The 19073-nt window shown below is 42.1% G+C and overlaps 1 protein-coding gene across 3 annotated transcripts in view; it reads left to right on the top strand.

Moving 5' to 3' along the window:
* Nucleotides 1-19073, top strand: part of TNR (tenascin R) — a 492944-nt gene that overhangs the window by 298609 nt on the left and 175262 nt on the right. The gene's annotated exons all lie outside the window — the stretch shown is intronic.

Raw genomic sequence — 19073 nt, 5'->3', positions numbered from 1 at the left:
TCCAGTTATGCTGCCCAGCCGGATCTTTAAGGTATAGTTGATCTAAAATCCAGAGTATTCAGAGAACAATATTCCTGTCTGTAACCATGCAGTCAGGCGCTGATTCATGCTTTGGGCAGCATGAATCAGGTGACAGGTTACTTTTAAGCTCGGGGATGGGCGCCAAGCTGAATGTTCACTCCATGTGAAGAGAAGTCTAGCTGTGATTCTGCCTGAAAATAATATGGTTTCCAATACTTCATCCACAGGCCTTGTCACTTAGCCGTCCCAAGCTTTAAATCTGCCTAGTTATGGACTGATAAATTACAGCGTACGGCTGCGTAACAAGGCATATTTGCAATTCAGGAGACAACCCCTGTGGGAGCTGTTATGGCAGACATATTGGGTGTCAGCCAACTTTCCTCGAAACACATGTAATTGAGAAACAGCAAAACAGAATAGAATAGACTTTAATCTATTAGTGATTTTAAAGGGGGTTTTGTAATTAAAAAAAAAAAAAACACAATAGATTTAAATGAAAAAAAATGTCACTTTCTAATATCCACCGTGCTTTGTTTTTCTTTCAATTTCTTTGAATTTCTCAGTCTCTACAGCTAACCTATGTAAAGGTAATAGACTAACTTTCCTGTGCACAGACTTCCCATCATGTGACCTGCCCTGTGAGAAATGCTCTTACATTACAGGAAGTCCATTAACAGATGTCTGCTCCTTTTACTATGGCAGCGCCAGAGCTTGCAAAATAATTAAAATAATGACATTAATGATAAACATTAGAGAGCTTAGATACAATATTAGAGTACAAAATCCCTTTAAAGGAAAGGTAACCACAACGTAAGCCCACTTTTAATGTGTAGCTTTAACCTTTTTTTTTTAATAGTACAGGTGGTCATATGTCTTAGGCAAGGGCATGACAATTTCAGGGTATTTATATAAAAAAAAAATAATAATCCATCCTCTACTCTTATCCCTGGGTCCCTGAAAATCAGCATGATAGCTGACAACTGGACAATCATTTACTTTAGAGTAGTTATGAATAGATTTGCAGATCCAGTGCAGCAACCATGTCAGTGATCTGTGGCCACTGGATGGGAGAACCGTCTCCTACCTCTTGGCCCTTACAGCCTCTGTAGTATTTCCCATATTTTCTATCATATGAGCTATGGCTAAGGCTTATAAGCGAATAGATTCCAGGACTGTCTTTCAGAACATACCCTCTCTCGTTTGTATGTAATATTTTATCAGAAGGGAAATACCGGAGCTATTGTCTAATTTATTCCAAGAAAATCATTAAAGTAAATATATTTTTTAGTGGAATATTCTCTTAATACATTTTTAATTTGGTTTGCAAATAAATGCATTTCAGCTAATTGTAGAATTGTAGGAAATGGTTTTTGCATAAACTGTCTGCTTTTTTTTTTTGCTTAGAGACTAAAAATTGTAAGATGAGATTAAAGAAAAAAAAAGAATGAAAACTGTATCCATGGAAATATATCCATAAATTGCTGGGTTTGTGAAGTTGCACTCATTCCATGTACATAATTGGAATTAAGGCAGAGGCTTTTGGATCTGGTGTATCATTTATATAGAAAATGTGCCTATTGATCAGAGACAATGTGGCTCTTCTGAGGCTCAAACAAAAACTGAATTTGCAAAACCTCAAATAGCAAAATGTGTGACAAAGTGCTGGAGGGGAGATATGTTTCTGAGGCCATTAGCTTCAATGATTTGAAACCCAGATGTTTCCTCCAGCACACTATTTGTTGAGAGGGATTAATTGCCCATTTTAAGGGCTGGGCTTTTGTGGACAACCATAGTTTGTCCACCTTATCTCCACAACAGGGTGTGGTCTGGGGTTTAAATAGTAGACCTCTAGAGACATTGTGTTCAGGGAGTCTGCAGCTCCAGAGAAGTGGGTTTGCGTTAATCTGTACAGAACCTGGCTGCTATAACCTGAGCAGACATCCCCGCAGATGCAGAGACTGTACACCATCACAAGGGCTGTGTTTATTTTCCCTTCGCATTGGTTTATGCAACATGCATAATAAACCAGTGGAAGTTGTAAAGAGGCAGTGGACCTGTGTCTACGACCGTGTGCAGCCAAGTGAGCCGATCTATCATAGTGTATGTGTAGGATGCTAGCAGGTGCATAGCATGCAGTGACACACAGGAGGCAGAACAAGGCTTAACAGGCTTTTTATGTATAGGAACAGTAATGATACAAGCAGGGGGTAAGGAATGTGATTGGAGGACAGGGGGAAAGTCAGATGCAATGGAATATAACGGATTAACTTATCAGTCTCTGTGCGCTGGAGGAAGGTGGCTGGAAGAGCCCACGGCGGCACCTCAGGCGGCGCGAGATGTCTCCAATCCAGTCCCGCAGATGAGCGATGCACTTTCTCCTTGCAACGACGAATCCTCCAGGTTCTTCGGTACGCGATCTCCTGATCTGTGTGCATGGTGGGGCAGAGGTCATGGTCAGCGGCACAGAAGAAAAAGCAGAAAGTTCAGTGAGCAGGGCCGTAGTAGGAGCACACAGTCCAGCAGACACAGCCACAGGCACGGGCCGGTCCTCAGCAGGCACCACAAGGATGGAACTAAGTGGTGCCTCCATGGTGGTGAACGGACTCTTTCCTGGTCACTACCCGGTGAGGAAGTCTCTTTGGGCTGAGGGTAGGACGCGTTGGCAGTCCCGCTAGCTGGGGGTACAGGTACCGCTAGCGGGCATGGGTCCGTGAAGAGGGAGTTAACCGTCTTACTACTCACAAGCTTGGTCCCCGCCAAATGTCTCGTCTTCCCGCTCAAACTGCTATTTAAGTCAGAGCCACCCCCATCAGTCAGGTGCCCTGAACTGCTCCGGTCCACAATCTCCCCTGAAACACTGGTGGCAGCCTCAATAGTTCCGGCCCAGACACGCAAAAGAGACCATTAGCTTGGCTCTCCACCCTTAATATGTATGTGTATATGTCTGCATATAATATATGTATATATTTCTGCATTTATTTTCAGTTTCCTTTTTAAAAAAAAGTCCTTATCATACCCTATCTGTCATACTGTCTCTTCAGACTCCCATACTTAGATTAATGGTTTATAGCAAGTTTTTAAAAAGTGACCCCAGGGATATAAAACTCCTTTAAAAGGAACCTGTCATGTCCTTTTTACCATGTAAACTGTCCCCAGTGCATTGTTAGTCATAGTGATATGCTTCCTTTCAATCAGTGTCGGTTGTTGCCGCCCACACAACTTGAGTGATGCTCCTGGGGTTGCGCTGACATCACTAAAATCCCGGATTTGCGCAGCGGTGATCACATTATTATTATTATTATTATTATTATTAATTTATATAGCACCATTGATTCCATGGTGCTGTACATGAGAAGGGGTTACATACAAATTACAGATATTACTTACAGTAAGAAAACTAACAATTACAGACTGATAGAGAGGGGCGAGGACCCTGCCCTTGCGGGCTTACATTCTACAGGAAGGTGGGGAAGGAGACAATAGGTTGAAGGTTGCAGGAGCTCCGGTGCTGGTGAGGCGGTAGCTTCGGTAGTGGTGAGGAGGCAGCGGGGTCAGTGCAGGCTGTAGCCTTTCCTGAAGAGGTGGGTTTTCAGGTTCCGTCTGAAGGATCCAAATGTGGTTGATAGTCGGACGTGTTGGTGCACAGAATTCCAGAGGATGGGGGATATTCGGGAGAAGTCTTGGAGGCGGTTAGATGAGGAGTGAATAAGTGTGGAGGAGAGAAGGAGGTCTTGGGAGGACCGGAGATTACGTGAGGGAAGATATCGGGAGATTAGTTCAGATATATATGGAGGAGACAGGTTATGGATGGCTTTGTAGGTCAGTATTAGTAGTTTGAACTGGATACGCTGAGGAAATGGGAGCCAGTGAAGAGATTTGCAGAGGGGGAAGCGGAGGAGTAGCAAGGAGACAGATGAATTAGTCGGCAGCAGAGTTGAGGACAGACTGGAGATGTGCAAGGGTGTTAGCAGGGAGGCCACAGAAAAGGATGTTGCAGTAGTCAAGGCAGGAGATGATGAGGGCATGCACAAGCATTTTAGTAGATTGATGTTGAGGAAAGGACTGATTCTGAAGATATTTTTGAGCTGGAGGTGACAGGAGGTGGAAAGAGCTTGGATGTGCGGTTTGAAGGACAGGGCAGAGTCAAGGGTTACTCCGAGGCAGCGGACTTCCAGTACGGGGGAAAGCATGATGTCGTTAATTGTGGTAGATAAGTCAGGTAAGGAAGATCTATGAGATGGAGGAAAGATGATGAGTTCAGATTTGTCCACATTGAGTGAGGAAGCGAGAGAAGGAGGATATGGCTGATAGACACTCCAGGATTCTGGACAGCAGAGAGGTGACTGGGACCAGCAGAGAGGTCTGGGCCAGAGAGGTAGATTTGAGTGTCACCAGCATAGAGGTGGAAACCAGATTGTAGCTTGTCAAAGAGCAAGTTAGATGAGAGGTGGGAGGAAAGTTCAGTGTGGACGTGCTGCTCCAGGAGTTTGGAAGCAAATGGGAGCAGCGATATTGGGCGATATCTGGACATAGCAGTTGGATCGAGGGTTAGCTTTTTAAGGATAGGCATGATTGTGGCATGTTTGAAAGCAGAAGGGAAGATGACAGAAGTTATTGATAGGTTGAAGAGGTGGGTTAGTGATGTGATAAGAGTGGCGGTGAGGTTGGGGAGGAGGTGGAATGGGATGGGGTCAAGCGCACAGGTGGTGAGGTGCGATTTGGAGAGGAGACAATTAAGCCCCCCTTCAGTGATGTTGGATAGGGAGGTTATGGGGTTTGGGCATTGTCTGGTATACAAAGGGGTTGTGGTGGTTGAACAATGAAGATTTGCCTCGTTTGGTTGATCTTATTTTTGGGATGTGGTCGAGTGCACAGGTGGTGAGGTGCAATTTGGAGAGGAGACAATTAAGACCCTCTTCAGTGATGTTGGATAGGGAGGTTATGGGGTTTGGGCATTGGTCTGGTATACAAAGGGGTTGTGGTGGTTGAACAATGAAGATTTGCCTCATTTGGTCGATCTTATTTTTAAAGTGTGTGGCAAAGTCCTCAGCAGAGATGAGGGAGGTTGGAGGGGGCAGTGGTGGGTGGAGGAGGGAGTTAAAGGTTTTGAATAACTGTTTGGGGTTGTAGGATAGGGAAGATATGAGGGTTGTGAAGTAGGCCTGTTTAGCAGAGGTGAGAGCAGATTTGAAAGCGAGTGTTGCCTGTTTGAATGCAGTGAAGTCATCTTGCGAATGTGTTTTCTTCCAACGCCGCTCTGCAACACTGGACACTTGAAAGAGCTTTTTAGTAATGTTATTGTGCCAGGGTTGTCTATTGACAAGTCGCACTCTGCCATGAACAAGAGGGGCAACCGTGTCAATAGCTAATGCAAAAGTGGCATTGTAGAAAGCAATGGCACTGTCTGTGTCGTGGAGTGAGGGTATGGATGCCAGTGGTAGGATAGAGTCCAAGGGTGTGTGGTTGTCTAGGTGTGCAAGATTTCTGCGGGGGTGTGCATGTTGCTGGACATGGGTGACCAGTGAGGAGGACAGGGATGAGAAAGTGAGCAGATGATGTCGGATAGAGGAAGAGGGAAGGTGGTGAAGTTAGATAGAGAGCAGAGATGGGTGAAGTCCTGGTCTAATGTATGTCCATCTGTGTGGGTGGCTGTGGAGGACCAATGAGTAAGTCCAAGAGATGACAGGGACAGGAGTTTGGAGGCTGCTGACCGGTGGGTGTCAATGGGGATGTTGAAGTCACCCATGATGATGGCAGGAATATCAGCAGAGAGAAAGTGAAGAAGCCAGGTGGAGAATTGGTCAATAAAGGCAGTGGCTGGGCCTGGAGGTTGGTATATGATGGCCACTTGAAGGTTGGAGGGAGAGTAGATGTGGACAGAGTGGAATTCAAAAGAGGGGAGGATAAGGGAGGGTAGAAATGGGATTGGGTCAAAGGTGCAGTGTGAAGAAAGTAGAAGACCCACTCCTCCACCATGTCTGTTGCCGGGGCGAGGGGTGTGGGTGAAGTGGAGGCTGCCGTAACACAGCGCAGCAGGGGAGGCTGTGTCAGAGGGTGTTAGCCATGTTTCTTTGAGGCCAAGGAAGGCAAGCTTGTGAGAGAGAAAAAGGTCACGAATCACATGAAGCTTATTGCTGATTGAGTGGGCATTCCAGAGTGCTCCAGAGAGAGGGAGCAGGGGGGTGGGCATCAGGGGCTCGGGTTTTATGTTGGAAATATTGCGGTACTTCATTTTAGATAGGGAGTGGTATGAGGGGGTAGTAATGGGAGGCATGAGCTGTGGGGTCCAGGATTGGGAGATATGTCGCCAGCAGTGAGGACAAGCAGAGAAAGGGAGAGCAGGTGGGAGAAGGAGAGTTGTCGGCTTGTTTTATGCTTTATTAGGACAGATTTAAGGTTGACAAGCAGCTCAGCAGAGGAAGTCAGGTGGGTAGGTAAGAGGGAAGGAGAGATGATTATTTGGTTAGAGGATGTTGGGGGTTTGGGGATAGCGAAGGAGAGGAACAAACACTAACGGCATATGTAAACATGATGAAGGAGTAAGATGGGTTAATAGAAAAGCTAGATCCAAGTAATAAGAAGTGCTTATTCAGCAGACATACCCAAAAAAGACAGTCATGGCAGAAGTCAGGACCCCACTCTGTGTCGCTAACTGCCATTGAAATAACAACACTTCAAGATACTTTAGCTGCCATGATACTTTGCTGCCCGGAGACGCGTGCCTGACCTGCACATGTGCCCCCCTAGAATGCTACTATATTTATAGGACTAAGTAGAGGATCAGCTGAAAGGGATTGTGGGACCTGATTGGGGATGAATTAGCAATTGGCTAGCACACCAGGGGAGGTTACATGATCAAAGCTACTGGTTCTGGCTACAATCCAAATGCTGTAACACCGTGCACCAGATAACATATCCTGTGGTCCCAGCATGGATACACAGCAGTGAGTACAATGCAACAAATGGATTTAGCACACATTCAGCAGGCACTGTTATATACCATTAAAGGGGAATGTTGCAGGATGATAAGCAGTAGATACAGCAAGCAGATACTGTACCATTAAAGGGGAATGCTGCAGGATGATAAGCAGTAGATGAAAGCAAGCAGATATTGTACCATTAAAGGGGAATGTTGCAGGATGATAAGCAGTAGATGACAGCAAGCAGATATTGTACCTGTGTGAAGAGAGGAGATGGATGTTAGTTCCAGGCCATTGAAATAACTGCACTTCAAGATACTTTAGCTGCCGTGATACTTTGCTGCCAGGAGAAGCGTGCCTGACCCGCACCTGACTCATTACGGCGTATGCGCGGCTCCACTGCGCAAGTGCAGGATTTTTCCTACTATATTTCTCACTATAAAGTTTCATCTTCCCCATAGAGCAACATTTAGATTCCTATAGGTCCTTATCACAGATCCACAGGGATTCTTTCTGATGCCTCCAAGCAAGGAGCAAGTAATGTAAAAAAGATAACTTTTTGTTTATATATAATATATTAATTCTATGAAATTTACATCCAGAAAGCTTGTGTGATATTTTAGCTATTTTTTGTTTTTGCAACTATTGTAAAGATGGGATTCATGTCTACTTTACAGCATTTAAAGGTTATTTTTTTTACTAGTAGCCAATCTACAAGTTTTTTAATCTGAAGTTCATAATCCAACTCTTCACTTTTGTTTTATATTCAATCATTCATGTAATTTTTATGAGGAAACAACTTTCTTGGTTTTATCAGGTTATGTTATGAAATAGATGTTGATTATAGACATCTGCAGCAGACAGACCCGGAGATCTGCCCTATGTAGTGACCATTCTGTCCATCATCTGACATTTCTAGGAAGAAATGGCCGGTCACAATGAAAAGGATTGTAAACTAAATGCATTAGTTTGCTGTTTTTATTTGCTCCGAAAGTTCATTCTTGCCAGAGCACTTAAGAGTCTTGTATAAAGCAAAAAAAGCAAAAAAAAAACAAACAAACAAAGATTCCAAGTAATTTATTTCAATATGTTTTCTAGTCATTCTACAAATGGTGAAAAAGCACAAAGTTGATGACCGATCCAACTGAAAGTTAAAAGAATGAAATGCTGAAGAGTGTTGCCTGGGCTGGATCACTACGAATAATTATTTTTAGTGATCAATTATAATTGATAAACAGGAAGGAGAAATTCTGAACGCCAAACCTCTGATTATAGCGACCTCTTATGGACTCCCTAAAGTCACAAAAAGTTAAAGCCTTAGAAAGTGATACCTAGAGTCTCAGGATGCAATAGCTTGACACAGAATGCGGGGATTCACATTGTGTTGTCTCACCACTGACCTTTTGAAAAAACCCAATGGAAGTTGAAGGACTCTTGAGAAGTATCAGGCCATGTGCACACGTTCAGTATTTTTCGCGTTTTTTTCGCTATAAAAACGTGATAAAAACGCAAAAAAAATGCGAAAAAACGCTTACATATGCCTCCCATTATTTTCAGTGTATTCCGCATTTCTTGTGCAAATGTTACATTTTTTTCTGCAAAAAAATTGCATCGCGGAAAAAAAAGCAACATGTTCATTAAATTTGTGGAATTGCGGGGATTCCGCACACCTAGGAATGCATTGATCTGCTTACTTTCCGCATGGGGCTGTGCACACCATGCGGGAAGGAAGCAGATCATGTGCGGTTGGTACCCAGGGTGGAGGAGAGGAGACTCTCCTCCACGGACTGGGCACCATATAATTGGTAAAAAAAAATAATTAAAATAAAAAATAGTCCTATACTCACCTTCGATGGCCCCCGGAGTCTTCCCGCCTCTCAGCGGTGCATGCTGCCACTTCCGCTCCTATAGATGGTGTGTGTGTGAAGGACCTGCGATGACGTCGTGGTCACATGACCGCGATGACGTCGCGGTCACGTGACCGCGACGTCATCGAAGGTCCTGCACACACCATCTATAGGAACGGAAGCCGCTCATCGGCAGGAGATCGGCTGTCTGCAGGTGAGTATAACCATTTTTTTATTTTTTTTATTATTTTCAAACATTCTATCTTTTACTATTGATGCTGCATAGGCTGCATCTATAGTAAAAAGTTGGTCACAATTGTCAAACACTATGTTTGACAAGTGTTACCAACCTGTCAATCAGTTTTCCAGGCGATGCTACAGATCGCTTGGAAAACTTTAGCATTCTGCAAGCTAATTACGCTTGCAAAATGCTAAAAAAAAAAGCGAAAAAAACGCAAAAAAAAATGCAGATTTCTTGCAGAATATTTCCGGTTTTCTTCAGGAAATTTCTGCAAGAAATCCTGACGTGTGCACATACCCTCAGTGTGGAGACCTTATATGCACTCATCCAACAGATCACATGGTAAGCAATTTACTCTACACAATCAGTTCATTTTAAAATTAGTAAATATCCTTATTTTTAAACAATTATTTTCTAATTGATGGGCAGATCTTCTACCAGCTCAGGGTTACCACAATGGGGATGCCATGTGCCCCCACTTAGACTAACTTGGATAAGGCCTAGTTTCTTTATTTTGTGAAACAACAAATGGCGGTTTGTAGAAGGAGTGCTAGCGGCCGTCCCAATGAAGATGAAATAAGTGCGCAGGTCCCCGCAGCTCCAGCCGGATACCCCACAACGGGGGAGAAAGACTTGCAACAGGAACAGAATAGCCGGTCTAAGGAGCGCAGAAGGAGAACACAGACACCAGTTAGGGTAAAACCACAACATTGTGGTTTTACAATAACTGGTGTCTGTGTTCTCCTTCTGCGCTCCTGAGACTGGCTATTCTGTTCCTGTTGCTAGTTTCTTTATTTTGTCAGTCACTTTAGTGAGAACCCAATTGGCTCGAGAGTCACCTGTGAAGCCTAGAAACGTTCCCTCCCATCTCCTGGATGTTGAGATGCAAAGAAAACAGATGTTGCTTTGACTATACAAGGCTCTTAGGAAGCCAACTGCAACTATTTGTCTCCTCAGGTAGAAAACTTGCCACCCTAGATTCCTCATGAGGTGGATTCCAAATGGGCAGTTTCTTCACCTAAAGGTAAACTGTTCAGGATCTGTGTCCTTTAAGGCTCAAACACAAAAATGAGGGATAGATTTTGTAAATGAGGCTACCTGGAAGAGTGTATTAAAGGACTCTTATAGGATAGCGTTGACTTCTGATAGCAAAACCACGCTGCCACCAAATACCATTCAGTTGAACTTTACAAGATCTGGCATACTTAATATTTGCACTTCTATTTCAGGACTAATGGAGATCAGAGATATTCTTGATAAATATTGGAATATTTACTGGCTGAACAGTGACATATTGAATATTTTACCTAAAAATCATGTGTGACTTGCCAAAAAAGAGAATCCTAACACATTTTTTGGCTCGGAGTCACTTTAATCCATCCTAAACTAAGGGATACAAGGTTTGATAGAAAACCCTTTAGCATTTTTTTTTTAACACTTTTGCAAAAATGTAACTTCATGGTACAGTGTTTACCCCCATAGCGGTCCCCAATCATAACCACAAACCTGCAACTATTTGTAAGAAAATAGTTAAAATATTTACAAATCGCCTTTAAGCACTTTATGCCATTAAAGCATTTCAATTTTATTCTTTATTTTATGAAGGCATTCTGAACAATTATAATTAACAACATTAAATCAGATTTTGCTTCAGTCATTACAGAACCTATTTGCAAATATTGTGTTTTTTTATAGTATTATGACATACCTAGAACTGTAGCGTATAATGCAGTTTTTATATTCAATTATTTTTATGCCTATTTTACAATGATTTGCTTATATTTGCAATTCTGAGTACATTTTCTCTGAATCTTTTTCTTTTTTACACAGAAAATAAGACTTTAGATGGAGCCACTTTAGCCCCCTATGTCTCAACTCTGTCCCTATTATTAAGAATTGACTCAGCCATAATTTGGCTTCCCCTACTGAGTTCATGCAATGATGTGCCTTATGCAAAAGCAAATGGACCATTCATAATTTATACCTACAGGCAGTATCAAACAACATTATTCCACTGCACAGTAATTTTCATATAAACATTTGCAAATCTGAAGTGCTTTCTGTTACTAAATCAACATTCATTCAAATGCGATCTGGCTGAATATTACATGGTTTTATGCAATAAAAAATAATGCAACACAATATTAAATTGGATATATCACCAGACTTCAAAATACAAAACTGTACAAACTGCATACATTGTTAAATAGATTGATTAAACTTGATGCAACTGGTGTATTTATGTTGGAAATACATGTTTGAAGGTTGTCTATATCACCAGACTTCATAATACAAAACTGTGAAAAAGGGAAAAAGAATCATACGAAGTCCAGAGTATAATACAAAAAAATGTAATCACTTTACTGAGACGAAAAAAAGGGAGTTGAGTTCCAGCTCCTTAAAAATAACCATTTTATTAGTACTATTGTAAAAACATATTGTACAAGGTGTACAAGCTCCCTATGGTAAATGCCGATGGACAACAGAGACACATAGGCAACGCGTTTCGATCTGAACGATCTTTGTCAAAGCCATACCATGGTCTGATTGTTCACTTATAATATAGGAAAAACCATCCAATCAGATCACATCTATTTGTCACATGACATGTTGAAAGGTCCTAAAATAAAACCAATGATGAACATATAGACCAGTGATTTTCAACCTTTTTTGAGCCGTGGCACACTTTTTATACTTAAAAAATCCCGGGGCACACCACCAACCAAAATGGCACAAAATGACACTAAAACAGTACATATTCTACATATAGTTAATAATATAGATTCTAAATGTATTTATACTCACTCAGTGTGAATATACAGCGTTTCCGCGCTGTATTTTCCGCACCATGTTCACAGCGGATTTGGTTTTCCATAGATTTACGTGGTACTGTAAACGTGATGGAAAACTGATACGAATCCGCAGCGACCAATCCGCTGCGGATCCGCAGCCAAATCCGCACCGTGTGCATATAGCCTAATTCTAACCCTAATTCCAACCCTAACCCTAATTGCAACCCTAATTCTAACCCTAATTCTAACCCTAGCCCTAAGTGCAACCCTAGCCCTAAGTGCAACCCTAGCCCTAAGTGCAACCCTAAGTGCAACCCTAGCCCTAAGTGCAACCCTAAGTGCAACCCTAAGTGCAACCCTAAGTGCAACCCTAGCCCTAAGTGCAACCCTAGCCCTAAGTGCAACCCTAAGTGCAACCCTAGCCCTAAGTGCAACCCTAACCCTAAGTGCAACCCTAAGTGCAACCCTAACCCTACCCCTATCCCTACCCCTAACCCTAATGGAAAAACAAAAATAATTATATTTTCTGTATTTTATTATTGTTCCTACCTATGGGGGTGATAAAGGGGGGGGGTTTATTTACTATTTTTTTTATTTTGATCGCTGTGATAGAACTTATCACAGCGACCAAAATGTATAGGAACGAATCTGCCAGCCGGCAGATTCGGCGGGCGCACTGCGCATGCGCCCGCCATTTTCCAAGATGGCGGCGCCCATGGAGAAGACGGCCGGACACCGGGAGGGACATCGGAGCTAGGTAAGTATGGGGGGGGGTGGGATCGGAACACGGGGGGGGGGATCGGAGGACCGGGGGAGCGGACAGGAGGGAGGAGGGGAGCGGACAGGACAGGAGATCGGGGCAGAAAGGAGGGAGCACCGTAGTTTGGGGAACTTTCCCCGCGGCACACCCGACCACTAGTGTGCCGCGGAACACTGGTTGAAAATCACTGATATTGACGATACATAAAAAATTCATCTCGTAGTCAACAATAATGCAGCATTACTTTATTGCGTTTATTCAGTCCTGCCGGGAATCGAGTATTTAAATGAAAAATCCAAAATGCTTCTCGAGTGAGGAGACATCGCCTGATGTCTCCACCGCGAGATGATGCATTTACATGTTCTATTCCCTGGACTTGGAAGTATATTGTAATGCGGGCATGGTGCATAATAAAATGCCTAGATGCTGCTGATACATTTCTATCCATATTGTCAGTGTTGCTTATATCATATAGGTGTTCCCTATTTCGTGTTTTTAGTTTCCTGGACGTGCATCCCACATACGATAAGTCACATTCTTTGCAGTCAATTTTATATACTATATTAGTGGAATTGCAGTTAATATACTGCTTAATATCAAATTTTACCGTTCCATCCGTATTATGAAAGGTTTTGGCAGTAACTGCATGTTTGCAAGTCCTACAATTAGTCGTTCCACATTTCAAAAACCCCGTACAATTAAGCCAGGTTTTTGTTGATTTTCTCTTATCTGAGCAGAACATACTGGGAGCTATTTTGTTTCCAATTGTTGGTGCTCTCCTCGACACCACATTAATACCCGAATTCAATATATTAAATAATTGTTGATCCTCCTATAGAATTGGCAGATATTTATGAATAATGCAAAGAATGTGACTTATCGTATGTGGGATGCACGTCCAGGAAACTAAAAACACGAATTAGGGAACACCTATATGATATAAGCAACACTCACAATATGGATAGAAATGTATCAGCAGCATCTAGGCATTTTATTATGCACCATGCCCGCAGTACAATATACTTCCAAGTCCAGGGAATAGAACGTGTAAATGCATCATCTCGCGATGGAGACATCAGGCGATGTCTCCTCACGCGAGAAGCATTTTGGATTTTTCATTTAAATACTCGATTCCCGGCAGGACTGAATAAACACAATGAAGTAATGCTGCATTATTGTTGACTACGAGATGAATTTTTTATGTATCGTCTATATGTTCATCATTGGTTTTATTTTAGGACCTTTCAACATGTCATGTGACAAATAGATGTGATCTGATTGGATGGGTTTTCCTATATTATAGGTGAACAATCAGACCATGGTATGGCTTTGACAAAGATCGTTAAGATCGAAACGCGTTGCCTATGTGTCTCTGTTGTCCATCGGCATATACCATAGGGAGCTTGTACGCCTTGTACAATATGTTTTTACAATAGTACTAATAAAATGGTTATTTTTAAGGAGCTGGAACTCAACCCCCTTTTTTTCTTCTACTGAATACTATGTCTGCCTGCAGCGGAGTTCCAAGCACCTGTGGTGGTTACTGGTGAGCTTGCTTAGGTTTATCTTTTTCATTGTTTTGCTGGACTGCCGTGCTACTAGTTTGCTCCCTGGACAATTTGTTTATAATTTTATATTCATATATTGGTATAGTTGCTGCTAGACTCAGAGATTCTTTCATTCTTCTCATATGCCAACATGGCTATGGATCTATCAAGAGATAGATTGCGGAAAGCTGCACAGGTGTTCTCTAATCACCAGGACGGCAATGTGGGTATGTCTACCCTTAATGAAAATCTGAATAAATTGGAAACACTCATGATGCAAGAAACCAAGGTGTGGTGGGATCAGACTACATTAAATAACTATGTGACCAAAGACATGATCCCAAGAGGGCTGCGGATTAAAAAACTGCCCACAACTGTATATTCTACTGAATTTGTGGAGGAATGGAACTCTATTGTTAGTAATTGCTCACAAAATCTGATGAAACTCATTATTAAATATGAGGAAAATAAACTAAAAACAATACAGCAGGAATTAGATGAGGTCAATTCCTTGCTGATTGAGCATAAATCATGTGCACAGTTTGATGCACTAACTGGACAAATCAAAGAAAGAGTTACAGCACTGGAAGAACAGATCATGGATCGCAAAAGGAAAAAATTCACCAGAGATTCCAATGACTATTCCACCAATAAAGTTTATGACTGGGGTAGCTGGGTAAATGTGAACAGAACCCCTAAGTCTATATAAAAACAGAGCCAGACTCACCAAAAACGAAATTTTTTTTATAAAAAGGGTAACTAAGCCGCACGTGTACTTCACCTCATCAGACTCGTCGGTGGGACTCGTCGGATAACCCACTCAGTGCCTCTGATGTCTCCCTCAATGAGGGTAGGGCATGTGCCCCAAAAAATGACTGCCGCCTGACAAAAAACATAGGAGGCGTGGGGGAAGAAAGCACTGTAGACGAAGGGGGAATGACGACGCGCAACAGGAAATATTACACCAAATGAATGAGTATACTAATGTGCTAAATCTTTCGTCCAGAACTCTGTCTTCGGATCAAGTACAGGTTTTATCGCTGGGCTTAAATTTTGTTCCTGATCAGGATTTTGATTTATTTACAACTATAATGGATACTAATAAATTTATACGGAATTGAACTATCAAAAAACATTTCCTCCATAATGACAGTCATGAAGAAAGCAACAATCAAGAAGAGACTATAACATCGGAGAGAGTGGATAATGAATTTTCTCAAATGGACTTTAGAGAACAAGTAGCGCTGGTTGCATTGCAGGATCTTAGCTCTGATATATTGCCAGACCATGAACGGTTAAATTTTTCCCAGAGTTTTGTCACCAAGAATCCATATTTCTATCCTATTCAATCTAGGTTAGAATGTATGGATCGCTTTCAAGAAAGTGTAGAAAGGGAATTGAGACGGTTGTATAATGATGTGAAAATAAACAGAAAAAAGAGTCATAGAAATGTATCTACACAACAACAGAAAGCAATAAATGAACTTAGAGAAATGTCGGATTTGACAATTAAAATGTCAGACAAAGGGGGTGTAGTAGTGGTATTAAATACAGTGGATTATCAGGAAAAAATGCTAGAATTACTGTCTGATCAAAGTACATGTAAAAAGTTAAAACAAAATCCATCTCAAGAAATTATAAAGGAAAGACATTTGATCATTAAGGTGGGGCAGAGCTTGGGGGTCCTAACTAAAAAACAAACAGAATATCTTTCAGTAGACAATCCGATCCTCCCTATTATATATGGAGTACCCAATATCCACAAAAAAAGATGGCATCCCCCCAATGCGACCAATAGTCTCTGGAATTGGGTCGTGTAATGAAAAATTATGTCAATGGATAGACTCACTACTACAGCCCCTTGTTAAACGAACCCCAGGATATATCAGAGATTCTAAGGAGGTTCTGCAGATTCTTGGTGACAAGACCTGGCAGGCCAATTACTCTTGGTTGTGTTGTGATGTCATATCCCTATACACGTGTATCCCTCATGATACGAGCCATACACTTTCATCTTACGAAATTTAGTAATTACTCTGCAGATCTGATTCAATATGTGTTGTCGGTGATACGTTTTCTGTTGACTAATATTTTTTTCTATTTGACAGAGAATTTTATTTGCAAAGGGCGGGAGTGGCCATGGGTGCCAAATTCTCACCTTCCCTTGCAAATTTGGTGATGGCCTTTTGGGAGATGGAATTTGTTTTTTCTGTGACCAATCCGTTTTTGGAGTATGTTGTGTGGTATGGCAGATATATAGATGACACCCTCATTATTTGGGGGGGTGATGTGTCTGCCATACCACACTTCATTGATTATCTTAATTCAAATGAGTTTAATATCAAAGTCACTTATAAATATAATTTGACAAGTATTTCTTTTCTGGACTTGGAACTTACAGGACATGTTGATGAGAGTATTATAACTAGGACATACCATAAGCCACTGAAAGGTAACACCATTCTACATGCTAATAGCAGCCACTGTAAACATACGATTAAATCCATCCCAGTAGGTGAGTTCACTAGGATGAAACGAAATTGCAGTTTGGAAGCAGATCTGATGGGGGAATTTGGACAAGTGTCAAATAAATTAAAAGACCGTAAATATCCTCAATGGACAATTAATCGGGCAAAGAGGATTGTGGATGGAAAAGATCGAAGACAGCTTGTTATGTCCCAAAATAATACCAATATAGAAATGGAGAAAAAACCAACATACACTCACTGGCCACTTTATTAGGTACACCTGTCCAACTTCTTGTTAACACTTAATTTCTAATCAGCCAATCACATGGCGGCAACTCAGTGCATTTAGGCATGTAGACATGGTCAAGACAATCTCCTGCAGTTCAAACCGAGCATCAGTATGGGGAAGAAAGGTGATTTGAGTGCCTTTGAACGTGGCATGGTTGTTGGTGCCAGAAGGGCTGGTCTGAGTATTTCAGAAACTGCTGATCTACTGGGATTTTCACGCACAACCATCTCTAGGGTTTACAGAGAATGGTCCGAAAAAGAAAAAAAATCCAGTGAGCGGCAGTTCTGTGGGCGGAAATGCCTTGTTGATGCCAGAGGTCAGAGGAAAATGGGCAGACTGGTTCGAGCTGATAGAAAGGCAACAGTGACTCAAATCGCCACCCGTTACAACCAAGGTAGGCCTAAGAGCATCTCTGAACGCACAGTGCGTCGAACTTTGAGGCAGATGGGCTACAGCAGCAGAAGACCACACCGGGTACCACTCCTTTCAGCTAAGAACAGGAAACTGAGGCTACAATTTGTACAAGCTCATCGAAATTGGACAGTAGAAGATTGGAAAAACGTTGCTTGGTCTGATGAGTCTCGATTTCTGCTGCGACATTTGGATGGTAGGGTCAGAATTTGGCGTAAACAACATGAAAGCATGGATCCATCCTGCCTTGTATGGAGCATCTTTGGGATGTGCAGCCGACAAATCTGCGGCAACTGTGTGATGCCATCATGTCAATATGTACCAAAATCTCTGAGGAATGCTTCCAGCACCTTGTTGAATCTATGCCACGAAGAATTGAGGCAGTTCTGAAGGCAAAAGGGGGTCCAACCCGTTACTAGCATGGTGTACCTAATAAAGTGGCCGGTGAGTGTATGTTTCCAATATAGTCCACAATTTACTAAAATCAAAGGCATTATTCATAAATATCTGCCAATTCTATATGAGGATCAACAATTATTTAATATATTGAATTCGGGTATTAATGTGGTGTCGAGGAGAGCACCAACAATTGGAAACAAAATAGCTCCCAGTATGTTCTGCTCAGATAAGAGAAAATCAACAAAAACCTGGCTTAATTGTACGGGGTTTTTTAAATGTGGAACGACTAATTGTAGGACTTGCAAATATGCAGTTACTGCCAAAACCTTTCATAATACGGATGGAACGGTAAAATTTGATATTAAGCAGTATATTAACTGTAATTCCACTAATATAGTATATAAAATTGACTGCAAAGAATGTGACTTATCGTATGTGGGATGCACGTCCAGGAAACTAAAAACACGAATTAGGGAACACCTATATGATATAAGCAACACTCACACTATGGATAGAAATGTATCAGCAGCATCTAGGCATTTTATTACGCACCATGCCCGCAGTACAATATACTTCCAAGTCCAGGGAATAGAACATGTAAATGCATCATCTCGCGGTGGAGACATCAGGCGATGTCTCCTCACGCGAGAAGCATTTTGGATTTTTCATTTAAATACTCGATTCCCGGCAGTACTGAATAAACGCAATGAAGTAATGCTGCATTATTGTTGACTACGAGATGAATTTTTTATGTATCGTTTATATGTTCATCATTGGTTTTATTTAAGGACCTTTCAACATGTCATGTGACAAATAGATGTGATCTGATTGGATGGTTTTTCCTATATTATAGGTGAACAATCAGACCATGGTATGGCTTTGACAAAGATCGTTCAGATCGAAACGCGTTGCCTATGTGTCTCTGTTGTCCATCGGCATATATGCAGCACCCCAGAGTCCTGGTTGTTGCAGTACTGTGGCTCCGCCACTATGGGGAGCTATGGTACGTCTGATTGCACTAAGGAGTTTCTCTGACCAGGTACATTCTCACCACACTTCACACTCCGGCCACCAGGGGGGGTGGTTCTATCTAGTAGGCCACTCCTCACAACTCTGGTAAAACTGGGGGTTGGACAGGAAGACAGGGAGAAGTAGCTGGGAAGAGCTAGTGAGAGGACCTGTCAGGGATGGGGATCCTGGCAGACTCCTCAGAGCAGAACTAACCAGCAAACAACGGGAATACAGAAAAGGAGAATACCAGCAGGGGTTTTGTTGAAAGAGGCAGCACCTTGCTGAGGCGCAAACAATCGGTGGCCGGAACGCCGAGCAAGTAAGAGACTTTAAGTACATTGCAAACCACGGCAGGACAGCTAATTAC

The sequence above is a fragment of the Ranitomeya variabilis genome, chromosome 8 (assembly GCF_051348905.1).
Source record: "Ranitomeya variabilis isolate aRanVar5 chromosome 8, aRanVar5.hap1, whole genome shotgun sequence".
Classification (NCBI taxonomy): Eukaryota; Metazoa; Chordata; class Amphibia; order Anura; family Dendrobatidae; genus Ranitomeya; species Ranitomeya variabilis.
Note: the sequence above shows the minus strand (reverse complement) of the source record. Positions and strands in the feature narration are given on the sequence as shown.